Source organism: Apium graveolens, chromosome 5 (assembly GCF_009905375.1).
Source record: "Apium graveolens cultivar Ventura chromosome 5, ASM990537v1, whole genome shotgun sequence".
Lineage (NCBI taxonomy): Eukaryota > Viridiplantae > Streptophyta > Magnoliopsida > Apiales > Apiaceae > Apium > Apium graveolens.
This window is the reverse complement of record NC_133651.1, coordinates 153,049,466-153,066,595: the sequence shown is the minus strand read 5'-3', so window position 1 is coordinate 153,066,595 and position 17,130 is coordinate 153,049,466. Positions and strand designations below refer to the sequence as shown.

The following is a 17,130-nucleotide window of genomic DNA, read 5'->3' as shown; positions in this document are numbered from 1 at the left end:
TTCCCGGTCGTCGCCCTTTTTGTTTTTCGGTGACTGCTCCATCTATTCCATTGTGTTTATACATATATTCGTGAGCATATGTGCATGTAACTGTGATGGATGTGTGCGCTGTGTGTGTAATTGTGGTGGGTGTGTGCGTCGTGTGTGTGTTGTGTGGTTTCCAGCAAGCTGTGTTTTTCGGCCTCCTTACCGGCTGTCCATTTTCTATTTTACCAATTCCGGCCCTGTTGACCACGTGTTTGTTCTGCATAATTTGATTTTGTTTCGTGAAATTATGTGGGTGCTTGTTTCCCGATTATATACAAATATTAGTTCGGGGTTTTGCATATTGCTGCAGGATTTTTATTTGATCGAAGTTTTGTGAAATAAATAATTTTGTGCGGTAAAATTTTATCTGATTTAATCGATGGAATTTATCTGGAAACCCGACACGTATCAGGCACCAATAAATTTTACCGCCGTCGACGGTGAACTTCGGTGAGTCGACGATGGACCGTGATGATTATATTCTGAGTCCTAATTTAATAAATAAATGTAAAATGCGAATAATAATTAATAGTAGTGTTGAATTGGTGTTTGGGAAATTATGGATGTTGGTTGTTGTGATTATGAATTATTGTGGTGAATTGACGTCGATGATATTCGACGGGTAGTGCGATAAACGAAGGAAACGCTGTCCGATTTCCGGAAAACTGAACTATGTAAATACGGGAACGTATCCGATGATTATCGGGACATCGCGTGACTATATATATATATATGTGTGTGTGTGTTTTTATACGAACTTGGTTATATGATGTGATGAAATATTTTGCCAAATCGATAACCCTGATTTCGTAAAATAAGGAGTATATGTATTTTCCGAAAACGAACACCGAACTGATTTTCGAGATTTTGAACCCAATTTATTGCGTGTGTTATTATAATATAAATTATTACGAGTCGGGTTTGGATATTTTTGGGTAAAATTGGTATCGAGGATATGTCAAGCATACCTAGACGTCTAACGTAGGGTATTTTAACCCTGTAGGTTATAGTCAGAAACCTGGAGGTGGACGATGGACTAGAGATGACTTAGTAGTCAGTCGACGAGCTTAGTAGAGTTTCAACAGAAAACTTGAGTATCAAAGTCGAATCCAATGGGATCTAGTGGATAGACAATAAAGCCTGAGCGATAGAGTCGGCTCAGAGTCGATCAGTAATAGTTGTAAAGCCCTGTAAGGCAAGTACTTCTGAACTTTTCTTCAAGATATATCGCAAATATTTTCGAACTGTTTCATTATATGTCGCTATTATTCAAAATAACTCATATTTTATATTGCAAGTACTCTAAACTATTTACCCTTGAACCCTGATTTTCTTGATCTTGAGCCGTAAGCCTTATTCTTTGTAAACCATCCTTTGTTGATCCTTAGATACCAAATCACACAAATATGATACTACTCCCCAAATGTATAACTACCAAACACTAGAACAAAATTGTTTGAAAACACAGAAACTTTTATACTCCAACCACTCTTTAGAACATCAAAGAACTATACCTTGAAAAAACATTATTTGTCTAATACCTGATTCTTTTACAGATTGAAAACCGTTTCTTATACATACCTTGATGTACCCTTGTAATATCCATGAGTTTCCTTACGTTTTATTCAAATATTTAATCATCATGGATTATGATCTTATTTTATTGAATTATATTGTTTATCATATTGGCTGCTTTAGGATTGGATAGTTTTTTTTATATATGTGGACCAGATTCGTGGTCAGACCATACCAATGGTCAAGTTAGGCCAATTTGTGCCTTGCATCCAGTAATTAGAGCAGTGCTGTGTGCTTTGCTCGGGGTTAGTGCATGACTGATCAGCAGCCTAACCTTGGTTTTAAAACTTAAAATGAATATCCGATTCTAATGATTGTTTAACAATGAACTTGATTTCTTTGAATCATCTCGTTTGATCATTGAATAACCTCAATTATTGTCATGGTGACTTGCTGAGCTAGTTAGCTCACTCTTGCGAATCTTTTTATGTAATCTACAGTTAAGAAGGATACGGTTGATAGCGAGGTTTCCCAGTTCAATGAACGAGCTAGGACCCCAGATTAAGTTGGATCGAGCTAGCAGGAGCTTATTGCGGTAGTGAGATAGTAAGATTGTAAGAATAATTTCATTATCAGTTGTAAATTAAATTAGTTGGGATTTGGTGCGTTGTAATAAAAGTTAAGGTTGTGGCTTGTTTTCATACTTTAACCTGTTGCGATCCGTGGTTATGTAAAGCAGGGTCATTGCAAATAATATTTCTTATACAGGTTTTTATATAGTGTATGTGTTGTAGACCCCAAACCGCTGACCCGGGTTTGGAGGGCGTCACAACTATGCTGTTATTTGTTTTATGTTTTCAATTAAACACTTAATGCAAGTGTGTTGCTAAAGACTTAAATTTTATTTTCCTATTGCAATTCATGAAATAAAATTTTTAGCCATATTTTTCCTTTCGTATATATATTGATTTAGTTAGCTATATATTTCTAAATAATTAAAGTTTCAATTAAGATAATAATTTTGATCAATATTTAACATACAAAGATGACCATTATATGAAAAATATAAATAAAATAAGATGTAACATGTATTTAGTAAATAATGTAATATATTTTTAAATAAATGTTTTATTAAAAGCTACGATAATATATATAAAAATTAATTAACCATGTCAAATATTCGTGTTCACACTGATATGAAAATTAAATAATTTTTTAATGTATGTTTATTCGATTAATTTATATTATTAGAAAGTATATGTCATATAATTATTTTTTTAAAAAAATAGAACGCTAAATTTTTTAGTAATTTAACCAAATCGACAGCAAAAAAAAAAGAAATAATTTAACAATTATTGGATAAATAGAGTAGTGTTAGATGTACACATAAATTCAAAAAATTGTTCGGTTTTTGATATAGTAAGTGTATTTTGGCTTATTTCGGACATATCATCAGAATCTACTTGATTTTAAAAAACACAAAATTTGACTGTTTTTTCACAAATGTATCACATCCCGGTCGAGTTGAAGTGCATTTTTCAATTTAAAGATTTAGAAAGTTTGTTTATTGGATCATTAAGAAAGTTATATCGATGAAATAAGGTATTTGTATAAATTTAAATCCGCATGAATTAATGTGTTCGAGACTTTTGTAAGGCGAGGTCATTAAATAATATATATCTAAATCGCAGTATTAATTTATTGTGATTTGTCGTGGACTTGACCCGATCATCGCACGATCGCTTAAAACTATGGGCGTTGTACTGAGCCAATTTTTTTCCTTCTATTTTTTACTTTGTTTAAACAAAATATAGAGTAATATCAATATTGAATTATATGTATGTAAATTTTTAATACACGCAAATTCTTAAATAGTAAATTTGATATCTTAATTTAATTTCATACTGATTCAAAATAATGATGTTCATTTGTTTTACAATTAAAAATTTTAGCAATTAATTAGTAATTTTGAATATTGACTTTACCAATTTTAGATATTACATTAATTACAAAAAAAGGTAAAACTTACATTTTTTATATAACTAAAATTATGTATAAATTTTTTCTATTATTTGTATGAAACTATTTCATGTTAATATAAAATTATTTTCATATTTGAAATTATGATATATGAAAGAAACTTATATACACACTAAAATATATGATTTGATTCGATCTATTTTATGCTAAAAATAAAGAGTAATTATATTAATCATATAAATTATCGTATTCTCTTTTTCATAATAACTTAAAATATTAGAAATTGAAGTAATAATATTTATAAATAATTTAATAAATTTATAATAGTTTGGCACATCAAGCCAATATATATGATTACCGAATATGTATATGAAAAAAAATGAATTCATACACACAAAAATGACAATGATTAAAATAATGAAACAATAGTATTTATAGTAGAAATAATATGTGGTATAACAACAATCCTATCACAAGAATAAAATATTCAAAAGTACATATATCATGTCTTAATAATAGTAGATATGCATATATTTGTTAACGAAACACCGTCGCAAATAATTTAACAATATTATATTAACACTTCAATACAAAAAAAAATTGTGATTAGACTAAGGCATCTTCTACATCATATGCAAAATTATCTTACACTTATATATATTAACTAAGCAAATTATAATAAAAACAACAACTTATTTGACTTTGCAATTAAAATATTTGTTATTACTGGAATCATCAAGCCTACAAAAAAATTGTAACACAATAAATCATTAATTTAGAGTCTAAGTATTTATTGAACATAAATTACCTAGAACGCGATTTTTGTATAAATTTTTTAATGAAATAAATTAATAGGATAAAGAACTCTATACAAGTGTACGAAATAAGCGGGCAACAAACTGCGTCCCAATACCTCATTTTATAACAATTTCTATCATACAAAAAATATATTCAGCAGAGGTGCGGTTATAACATTTTTATTCATGATCCTCAGAAGAAACTCAACAACATTAAATAGGTCAAAAGGAAAAAGTATGAACACATGTTAAACAATATCTTTACATGTCTGATCATGTTTAGGCACCTTTACCTGAGCTGTTTTTGTAGCTATCTTACCAACTACAAACATCCATTCTCAAATCCTCTCAAAAAAGAAACTCATGTTAGTCCATTCCTAAACTGTACATTTAGTCCATTCCTAAACACTATATCTTAATTAAATTATTAGAGATTTTATTTTATTTATTAATATTTTAAAAAATTTCAAAAAATTTATAAATCAAATTTCTATATATTACTAGAACCATGTCTATAGCACGGGTTATCATGCTAATCTATATTCTATATCTCTATATAAAGTAAAATACAAGACGGCTGACCTGGCACTTCTCAGATGGGATTAAACTGTTTTCTCTCACTTCTCGTGCGCCTTCCATTTCTCTGTTTTTGCCTCATAATTTTTTGTAATGTTATTAGGAAAATCAATAGTCAATCCTTTTAATTCAGTTTTAGGCTCTCTATCTTCCTTGATTTGGCCGCTCATGTGTATATAAAGAGTCCCGAGCACCTCCTTCCCCTTCAAGGTTTTTGATTTATGATCATCATTATTATGTTTATATTCATTGTATATATAATTGTTTAATTTGAGCGTTTTGGTTATATCTTGTCTACTTTTATGATTTTAGGGTTCTTCCAGATTTCCATCAAATCTTTCAGGTATCTTTCAGGTATGCGTGATGAATCAATTATATTTCTATTTCTCCCATTTAATTTGTAAATTTCCGATTTTGCTAATGTTAAACACATTTTTAGCATATGAAGATGTGCCTGCAAAAGCTATACTGTGAGGAGAGATGAAATTCATCGGCGAATGGAAGAACCAACTTATAGAACTCTTTGAAGGTAGTTCATCGAAGGTATGAAATTTTTGTTTACACTTGATTATATTATATTCGTTAATAATAGACAATGTAACGTTCCCCCCCTATCTGGTGTTATATGTCAGTTCAAGTTTTATCAGTTTAGCAAGCAATGGATAGTTGTGGGCTTTTCACTTTATATACATGTTCTCATCCTTTTCATGTGTATGCTCGCTAAATTAATTGATTTCTTTGTTTCCTTTTGGTTGTATTGAGTGGTTTGTATGGCACATTAGAACAATTATTTCAAATTTTTTTTGACATACAGGTTTTTGTCAAGTCACTTAATATGTTCTACTCAGGTTGCTTACTACTTCATGGTAAACAATATTACTGAAGTTAGATTTAAAGACATTGATTTATGTGTGATTGTTGGCATACCTGAATTACTTTGTTATCATATTGAGTGATATACAAGCTCTGGTTTTTAACTATTTTATTTAATTAAGGGATATGAATTAAATTACAACCAAAAAACTAAATTATAGGCTCATTCTCAATGACAGCTAATAATCACAGAACAGAGAGCATCAATGATAGCAGGTTTATGTATTGCACTTATTAATTTCAGCACTGAGGTTGGAGAGCCATTGATTCTTATTCTCGATTCTGAGATCGTGGTGTAGCCGCCATTCATGTTCTTATTTTAGACTTTATTCAATGTTTTATCTTGCCTTTAGCCATTACAAGTTAAGGTTTAAAATTTTGTTTCCTATTGAGCTGTTAATATTTTGTTGTTCATTGTGTTTTTATTCTTTGTAATTATATATGCAGATGATGAGTTCACCAGGTCCTAGAATTCCTGATCTAGAAATGGTAAAAATACTTAGAAAGCATATTCTCTATAATTTACTTCCTTAGTCAGCAAGAGATGGCTACTTATATTTTAAAATATTATTATTCTTTAATATATATTTAGGTTGATTTATTTAGAGTGAGTTTTCTGCACTAATAATGCACTTGAATGTCCATGATAAGTAAATTAGACAGTCGAGGAATAGGTTTGCATTCATCGTTATTTATATGATATGGCTGATCGTTGATGCTGGGACAATGGTTTGTCTCTAGAGGGGTGAATGTTAGTAAACAAATGACTGTTTATGATCCTCATTACAGTTTTGTGCTCCAAGGTATACTTATGAGTTGGCTCTTTCGATGATAATTAAATACGTGTTCTGGCTTGGATCAAGATATTCCGTTGCCCAATACAGACTTACTTCATATATTTAACATTCATAAAACCAGTTTTGGAGAAATCTGCCATTGACAAAAAGGATAAAAGTAAGTCTAGATTTCGAGGCTTCTTACAAGAAGAATGGGTTCTAGGAATGTGAACAGTCATACCCATTGAGCATCTCCGGAGTAATGAGACATGGGAGACTTTTGCTTTAGGAACGAGATCACAAGGTTGATGGAGTTTTTTTTTAAGAATTTTAAAGTTAGAAAGGGTGAGCTTTTAGGGCTTCAGGAAGGTAGCCAGGATCATGCATCTAGCTCTTATGTTGTGGAGTATGGAGTTGCTTGGTGATCTGGTTGTATATGTTTGAGATGTTCATTTTGGCACCCAAAAATGTAATATGAATTTTCTTGATGTTTTCAGTTTTTTGCAAAATGTAATTTGTGATTATAAATAAATGTATTATTAATACACTCATTAAGGATGGCCTATGAAAGAGCTGCTTCCTGTATATAATTTACACATTAATTTTACAAATTTGATATGTGCATTATTATTCCTGTCATGTCATTTGAAACAGCTCTTTGATTGTTGAGATACTAAAATGAACTTATCCTTCAGGGGCAATTGCATCTCAAGATTTTCAGTAAATATATCATGTGCAACCCTTGAAAAATGAGGGATCAAAGCTTCAGACGCAAGATCACCCTAAACAGATGTAGCTTCTTTCATCAAATTAAAAGAAAGTTTAAATCTTATATTACTTGGAACTCAAATCTTACATGTGTAATATCTGAGGTTACACATGTGATGATATATAAACCCACCTTATTATAATGTGTACAATATTATCTTTAAACATGCAAAAAAATAGTGTTGCAGGTAGTTTAGTTCTTTATAATTAGGTAGAAAATTTTTTACCTTTAATTTTTTTCTCAGGGGAACCAAGTAGCGTCAGGGTAAATAAATATTGGGTTTTATGTTTCCTTATGGCCATACATTGTGTTTATGCATTATGGTGTGCGGTCATGTTTCTGTAAAAGAAATCAAGGAAAAAAGGGGTGTTGTAATATTTTATTTAGTGCGGGCAACAATTACAGGTTGAATAATTAAAAGAAGTTGACATAAAAAATCTCATGGTGTAATGGCTTCTGGTTCGCTTATATCGTCTTCTGCACAATGTCACGGAGCTACGCATTTTGTACTTTGGCTTCCCATTAATCCATTTCTTGAAGATGCTATGGATGGGTGACAAGTTGTGGCTACAAGTGCCACCAAGAATTGGTATGTTAATTCTTTACATTAAAAATGCTGTAAAAAGCCCATCCGATTTATTTATGAATTGAGAATCAATCTTTTTTCGTTACTAGAGATACTCTGCGAGAGGCTTAATCGTTCGATCATATATACCAAGTCCTGCACAAAGGCTATGTATTGATCAATTACAATGCGAGAGTTTCAGGTATACTAACTTTAATAGCTATATTCACGTAAACACAACACATGTATTGTTGATGCAATATATATATTCTAAAGCTATGGTCGAATTATTATATTTCTGCAGGTTTGGTGAAAGCTCTCAAGGCAGCTAATCAGACCACATGGCATGATGCATTTCCTGGTCTATGTGTAGCAGCTTTACGTTTTGTGCAAATGGTAGGCCTGGTTCTTTTCGTATGTAATATATTATCATGAATGAGTAAAAAAATATATTATTCTGTGATTAATTTATAACTAAATGTATTTAGTTCATAATGCAATTCAACCTCACAATATTGAGGTGTAACTTATCATAGAATCAGTAGTAGGGCATAATGCAATTTCTATTGTCGGACCTTTTTTTCATTTCTTGATGAGCTGATCCGGAAATTACATCACACAATATTGAGGTCTTAACTTTTTACCTATTAGTTTTGATTAGCATCAGCATAGGTACTTTAAACAAATCAGTGCCTTCTAATCTATTCAGTGTTTAAAAATTGAAGAAAAATACTTACAAGACTATGTGCATTTTGACACTATATGTTAGCATCAGAAATTTTAAATTGCAATCCTCTAGAGTATGCTAATTGTAGTAGCAAAATGTAATTTATAATCCCCACATGAACAATCACCATACTTAAAATGATGGAAACGAGTTTATTGTTTCTGGCACGGAAAGGTACCACTATTTATGTTATTGTAATTTGTGCTATTTAGTAATCAAATCAAGAATCTTTTCTGTTTTAAGCTTTTTTTCCCTTTTTAAACTAAGAGACTTTACTGCATTTCAGGTCAATACTCATGCTACATACAATTTCTATGCACATTTGCTAGAAAGAATGGCGTGTTCATATAGCTCAACTTATTGCTTTTCAGTTTTGTTGGCTTTGGAGAAAAATATATGATAGACACTGAACTGGAGACGCCTGAAAAATTAATTTTGAATATAGATGTTGTTGAATAATATAAGAATGTGTCATTTCTTATGCTCTGCTTGCTGTGTTGGCCTTTTGGGGATTTGATTTATTTGTAAAATGTAAATTGTGATTTTGAAAATTTTAAGCCCTCATGTAATTGTAACTGGTCGTATCAAGTGATACCTAAGTGTTAAAGTTGGAGAGTTCAGGTATGGAGAGTTTGAAAGAATTTGTTTTTATTGTACTAATAGTTTATCTAAAGATTGACATAACCTAATCAACGGAAGAACATAAACTGATAATGCTCGCTCTGAGCAATGAATTTCTTAACAAAATACAACTTAACTCGTAAAGACTGGATAATTTAAAGTTGGAAGTAGAAGGCCAAGAATACATAAGTCTGCCATTCATTCACTCATCTAACATCGCCATCTGCAGGAGTACTTCCTCCACGTCCATCAATTCTGCACCCACATCAAGCAGATCTGAACCATTTGCTTGAAGTCTTGTGTGCTCCCCTAAATGTCCTCACAAATTTTTTCCTTCAACTCAATAGTCTCATTATAAAAACAAGGAAACAAGTTTCCCTAGAAATCACTGTTGTGACATTTGTTTGCTAAAAAAAGATATAAATTTAAAAATTAAGACAAAAACGCTGTGTTTTAAGTTGCTTAAATTTTTATGATTGTAATAAAATAATTTTGAAAGGACACAGATTTTAAAACTTTCCGTTAAATATATGTTGATTAACTCACCTAAAAATTTATATAAAATTAATTTCAATAAATATTTTTGAACTGCCCTAAAAACGAAATTTTCACCTAATTTTTTACATATTACAATACCAAGTGTGACACCTAATTTAGACAAGGTTCTGCTCACGGGAGATGCTGTTAAAATGCACCAAATAAGAAGTAATAACAAGAAGTTAGTGAGCTTAATTATTTTGATACGAAGAAGATATCTTTAATCCAGTAATCCCAATTCCCATTTTTCAAATTACCAGGAAACAATTTTAGAGAAAATATATTTAGAGTTTAACGTTCTCTACCAAAATACGTATATTATAAAATTTGTTATTACCGAGAACTTCCATCGGAAGGTCATTCCATTCTACTTACATTATTAACAAAATTATAGCTTTTTATTTTTATTTTAAATATTTAATCATATATATCTATAAAAAAATAATAAGTAATAAATTGACTGAAAAGATGCATTAATTTTTCTCTATACTAATATGATATAAACATTTTTTAGATATGCTACTGAATTTATAATTTCTAAGTTAAAAGTTAATCTAAATGGTGGACGTCTTTATTGTATTTGACAAGAAAATAATTTGAATTCCCTTGTCACATTATCAACGAATAGATAAAAGTCTGATTGAATAACAAAGGCAAAGTTTTCGATCAGTTAACGTGTTCTAATTAGCTAAAAGAAATCTTAATTGACAATATGTATTTCATATTTTCATTTAGTTAAGAAATTATTGAATCTCTGAAAATAATTCCCGTTTATTTTATTAATTAGATGATATATAGACTGCATTTGCATTGAAATATGGGCTAGATACAAGGAACATATAATTTAGGTTATATGAAATCCCCTATTTCATTGGAGTCATATATGCAAATAAAACATAACTTAAATTGTTACAAAACGTATTATTTTTTGAATGATATTCTACAAATATTATAATTTTATTGAAAATCTTGCAGATTGCATAGATTTTACAAGTAGAACGTTGCAAAATATATTATTATACAAAACATGCTTAATTTGCTGAACATAAAAGTTCATATTGCAGAACATACATATTGTACTCGTAAATATATGAGATTCACATGATTTTATTGAATTAATGATATTTGTGAAACATGTTTTGCATGATAACACGTTTTAGAAGATATTTTATTTGCACAACATAGATGGACTCCGAGGACTGCAATTAAAAGTGGACTCTTTAGAATTTTACTCTATATATATATGATATTCAAATAAGGATATATTTTCACTTAAAAATATTTGTTTGATGAGATATTCAACAAAATTAAATATATTCTGATAGTATCGAGAAAAAAATCCTTGGACACACTTTTGTGAAAAAAAAAACCGTCTCCGGAATTTGCTTAACCACCTTAACCTATAAGAAATTCGGCTAAATTTAACCGAATTTTTTTGGTCGATTTTAGTCTAAAATAGCTATTTTCGACCAACCAGTTGTTGATCAAACAAAGGCTAGTCGAAAATAAGGGGTGCGGTCGAATTTAGCTAAATTCGACCGTACTAAATTCGACCAACTAAATTCGACCGAAATTGGTTGCAAAAACTCATCCCCAAAATTTTTTAACAAAATTTCGTAAAAATTCAAAAATCCCGCCCACAAATACTAAATTCGACCAAATCTGGTCGAAATTACTACGCTAAATTCGACCAAATCTGGTCAAAATAACTGTGCTAAATTCGACCAAATTTGGTAGAATTTAGTAACCGCCATATTTTCAAAAAAACAACAGAATGCAGCATAATGCATTTTGTTGCTTAAAAATTTTTTTTAGAATTTTTTACTAGATTTTCCATACTGTAATATTATAAAATAATAACGGAAATAATAGTAATTTTAATTTACTAATATTAAAATTACATACATATGTAATATAGATTTAAAATACAACATAATATATCCTTTAGTAACATATTGAAAATCAAATATTATAAAATTAACTCACACAAATGATAAACAAATATATATAAAAAATTATAAATAAACTTAAATTGGTTATTAATACAAGTCTTATTTTACTTCTAAGTTTTCAGAAATGAATTTGCCGGAGGTGATGGCATAAACTCTCGTTGGAGGTGATGGAGTTGAACTCACCGGAATTGTTGTGAAATGGTGAATTCGCCGAAATTAGTGTGAATCGAATGAATTCACTGGAATTGGTTTAAATTAATTTGCCATTTGGAGAAATATAATTAGAGGAGATTTAGTATGAGAGATGTGTGTTTGTGTGTATGTTTACATATATATATATATATTATTTGGAATATACAAAATATGGATGAGTGTGTATGTAGCTAGAGAGTAAGGTTAAGTATGAGTGTAATTTTTTAAAGGGAATGAAAATGAATGAGAAATATAAAGAGAAAGAGATGAGGAAGAAAGATTGAATTGTTGGGATGAAAGGATTGAGAAATAAATGAACGATCGAGATTAATTCAAGTTGGCAATCCAAGTGCTTTCTTCTCAGCTAATAGAAGCATGACAAATGGCAATTCTGAAATGTGCTAAATTCGACCAATAATGATCAAATTTACTATTTTCAACCAGATTTAGTCGAAAATAAAACGCGGGTAAATTCTACCATTTTTGGTCGAATTTAGCAGTTAAATTTGACAAATTTCGGTCGAATTTAGCACCTAAATTTGACCAATTTTGGTAGAATTTAGTAGCTAAATTGAACAACTATTGTAGTATTTAATGCATATGATACATATATTTGTTAAAATATTTAAGATTTGAATAATTAAATATATTAATTTTTCACATACACTGTTAATTTAAATATATATTTTTGTGATATGACAAAATGTTAAAAAAAAATTGGTTTTCTATTTTAACAGTCCAGTAGTTTGATCATTTTTAGTTGACCGAAAATACCCTGACTTTCTTGTAGTGAGATTTTCCCAGCAATTCAGCTGTACTGATGACCATAAACCTATCCATAAATTCACAAAGTCAGTGTAAGTCTTCCTTTAAATATTCACAATTGTCTGTTTCTACCCAATTATTTGTCAACCAATAATGTAAACTCAACAAATGTTGAACCTTACGTATATAGTAGTAAATTAAAGAGTAAACTGGACTTTGAACCCCTTGTAAATATTTATTTTTTAGGTTTAATCTTAAATTTTTAATTTTGGCAGAATGTATCCCTTAACTTTAAATTTCACTTTTTATTGGACCCTTTTATTAATTTCCTTCCAAAATAACCGTTAGTGTTAAGGGATCATGTTATAATGCAAATGCATGAAATTATATGCAACAAACTATAAAAATAAAATAAAACTACTACATGGCAAATATGCAACTACATGAACTATACTATCATGAATATGCAAACTATATGTGACTCACATATAACATATAATCCTTCACTACTACCCCTAAACTTAAAATATTTACTGTCCTCAATGAAGGTATGTTAGTCCCTTGACAATATAGCAAGAATTACAGAAGGGGGGTTAAATGGAATTTTTGAACCTTTTCTTAAAATTAAAATGTTCAAACTCGAATATAGATATAAGTGTTTTGATTAGCACAATGCAGAATAAAAACTTAAGTGAATCAAAACATAAGTAATTAAAAACAAGAGTCTTTAAAAATTTTCTGGTGGATTTAAACAACACCACCAGAGATATATATTATATCGAGAGAACTCTGTGTGCAAGAATGCTCACAGCTGCTTACAAATTTGAACTACTGAGAATACAGAGAAATGCTAATAATTCTGCTTACAAATGTTTCTAATTTTTTGTATCTCAGATCTTGGTTTCTATTTGCTGCTTCTTGGTTTATATATTACCAAGATTACAAAGTCAAAAGATAGTATCATTATAAAAACTATCAGTTCTAATGCTTTGTTACTTTGTTCTCTATTACCCAGTTAATAGGCTTCCTCATTCCATTTGCATACATCCCGACGCATGTGACCAGTTGTCACTGTCAACTGATGTTTGAATTCTTTATCCGTTGGGTACATGATCATCCGTTGACTTTATGATCATCCGTTGATGGCTTCATTGATCATCCGTCGACTGCTATATTAAACATTCGTCGATAGCCATTTGATCATCCATCGATGGCTTTGTTAATCATCCGTCGGTAGCTATTTTGGCACTTGACTTCATTTCACTTATGCAGAATTACAAGACATCATTTATGTACAATTAATCAACCTATTCTGCATATCTAGTTAAGGTCAACATGACTTATATGCTACTACAGAATCTTTACAAAGGTGTATGCAGAAATGTGCTTCAGACTCATTATTACATAAGCTACTCACTCGATGGATAATAAATCATTATCCGTCGGGACTATAATGAGTTATCCGTCGGGACCAAAATTCTTATCCGTCGAGTGCTACATTATTTCACTAAGTAAAATCTACTTAGGTGTTTTGTTTATGAAATCATCAAGTACACAACATATGCACAACAATCTCCCCCAATTTATGTCTACTGGAATTGTAGCCATAAATTAAGAGATACTTGATGATAACAAATACCCTAAACATACATCTTTAAAAATAAAGTAGATAATACTAAAAGTGCTTCAAATAATCAAATGTACAAAGTTTGGCTCACAGTCATTTTCAAGATGCTCTTCTAGCCTGAGAATATTTTTCTAGTTTCTTGAAGGTCTGGATCTTCTTCCAAGCTTTCTGTTGTTTTCATCAATCTGATTTTGGAGCTGCCTGTGAAATTCTAGTTCATCAGATTCTGAGAGATTTAGCTTTTCTTGCATTTCCAAGAGAGTCTCTGTAATACCCCCAGATCCGGGGTCGGGGATCCGGGTCGTCACGGTCTTTCTTTCCAAAATATCACTTCACTTAATAAATAACAGTTAACCTTATGCTGTGACCACATACTAACACACACCACAACCCGTTATAGTCTCAGAGATGAAATTGAAATAGGTACAAGTCTTTGAATCCACAATTTAAAAGTTATTACAACCCAAAATGATTACTTGATAAGTTTACAATTAATTGCCATTATCTGCCACAAGTTATAATTATACATAACTGATTCCCAAAAGTAGAAGGTCTGATCTACAGATAGATCTACCTCTGCAGCTATAGCAGCTATGATCTCAACGGGAAGGCGCGGGGCGCTTCCCACGCTCTTGCGCTGGGTCTGCTTGAGTCTGGCCATCCTTCCTAACTGTTGTTGTGTGATGAAGAAATAAAACAAGAGTGAGCATTACAGCTCGCAAGATAATATATAGTGTAAACAATAACGCAAGCATCTAAATGGATAACTTGCAGGAAACCTTTATCAGGTGAAAGATAATTACTTACTGGATATAAGCAAAAACGAGGGATGAAGTTACCAATTACTTCACTATACTTATATCATTTATAAGGCTACTTGAACTACCACTGTTCAAAGTATTATAGGTTTCAAAAGGTCATCCCATAGATGAGTCCACAAGTTAAGACTTGAATAGATTCAATCTTTGAAGTATTATTGAATGAAATAAAGTTACGAGATACTTTATTTAGTCCCGATATATAAATCCACATATATATCTCTTAAACATTTCCTGGAACCTCTGTTATGTAAAGTATGAACAGAGTTTGTAACATCCAATGAATTTTGGAAAGGAAAAGAATTTTGGCATAAACCCGATATCTTGCTGATCAGACAAAGATACCAATAAGTAACCTTTTCTACTAGTAGATGGATGAATCCCCCACCGGTCATCACCCTGGCCACATAAGGACCTTGTGCTGGACCGCCACCCGGCCACTTACACGTTGATGGACTGCCACCCAGCCACTTACACTTTGATAGACCGTACCCCGGCCTGTCACTTATGCCGACTCAATTAGAGGGACTTACTTCCCCGAACATTGGGCAAGTAATCAAATTGTTTTCTCAAAACAACAACCACGTTGCGAATGTAAAATACACCACAGAGCCGGATCCCCCAGGTTTTGAGCGAGTATTTAAATCCCCTTCGAAAGGAGGATCTTAAATATAAAAGAATGAGTTTTGGGATCCGCCCTAACTTTTAGAAATCATTTTGAAGACTCGAAAACATTTTTAAGAATGTTTGGAGTACTGCTGATTTATTAGAAATATCTGAATATTATTATTTAAATAATATTCTCATAAAAATAATCCTTATAAAAATAATCGAAGTAGAAGTTCTAAAACTTATACTTGAAATGAATAATAATTAACCAAAGATATACTTATACGAAAGTACGATCTTTATTTGAATAATCGAAAATAAGTTTAATTATCGAAACATTATTCTTTAATAAAATAAAGAATAATATTAAATAATAAGCGGAGTCATAATACCTCGAATGAATATTATAAATAATATTCATTAAATAAAATAAACGGAGTCATACATCCTCAAATGAATATCCAATTAATAATCATTAAATAGAATAAACAGAGTCATAAGTCCTCGAATGCATATTCAAATAATATTCATTAAATAAAATAAAGTTATCGAATAAACCTTATTCGATCAATAGTTTTGAAAACTATATCCTTATATATATAAATATATATATATATATAATATACTCGGGAACATCGACTCCCGGTTTAGAAATATGTTCACCTTTGGGTCCCCTATACTAAGGGTATACGCAACTACTGTTTATCTCTAGCATAGGTATTATGCAACTAATAAGCATTTGAACCAACATATATATAAATCAAGAATATGAACCAGACATACATATATACCATATCACATGCTACAATATATCGCAAGAATTTGCTAATAACAAATATGTATTTATCGCAAGATCATGCATATACACATATACATCACAACAACAGTTATACGGGTAGAAAACTTGCCTGAGCGACTGGGGGTTATAAATGGCTTGGGACGAGTCTGGTAACCTATAAACAACATATAAGTTGGAATTAAACCAAAGTCACTTGTAAATCTATACTTTAACCAATTTAGACTCTAACGCTCGCTTTGCGCTTAATGATTCTCTTAAGTCGCTCGAGTACCCTCGGCTCCACCATTTTTAATGAATTAACCATTACGAGTTTTAAGGCGATTCTTTCGCGAGTGTCTTACCAACTGCCTAACACACTTAACATAATTGTTTCATACTCCAATTAGTCCTTTAAGGTCTTTAACCAAGGTTTCAAAGTAAGGCGAGGGGTAATGGTTCATTCGCGAAACGTTGTTACTTAAAATGGCCGTTTCTCCTAAACCGTACATCGGAATCAAACGAACCACATATCAAAATGAAGCTCGTAACATGAACTATCTAAACATGGCAATGGTCAAAACCTAGCAGGGAGTTCTCGGGTCCTAATGTTATGAACAAAAGCAGTC

The 17,130-nt window shown here is 31.0% G+C and overlaps 1 long non-coding RNA gene across 11 annotated transcripts; it reads left to right on the top strand.

Annotated features, from left to right (window-relative positions):
- The first annotated feature begins 4,875 nt into the window (after positions 1-4,875).
- On the top strand, positions 4,876-9,229 carry LOC141724584 (uncharacterized). 11 transcript variants are annotated; one of them, XR_012576749.1, is made up of 8 exons: positions 4,878-5,105; positions 5,208-5,249; positions 5,335-5,761; positions 6,216-6,257; positions 7,719-7,902; positions 7,989-8,080; positions 8,183-8,274; positions 8,892-9,229. It is a non-coding gene; the product is annotated as an uncharacterized LOC141724584 (long non-coding RNA). The 11 variants fall into 11 exon arrangements; XR_012576756.1 differs by having other exon boundaries at positions 4,879-5,105; positions 5,335-5,438; XR_012576755.1 differs by lacking the exon at positions 6,216-6,257 and having other exon boundaries at positions 4,879-5,105; positions 5,335-5,438; positions 5,710-5,761.
- Positions 9,230-17,130: the final 7,901 nt, after the last annotated feature.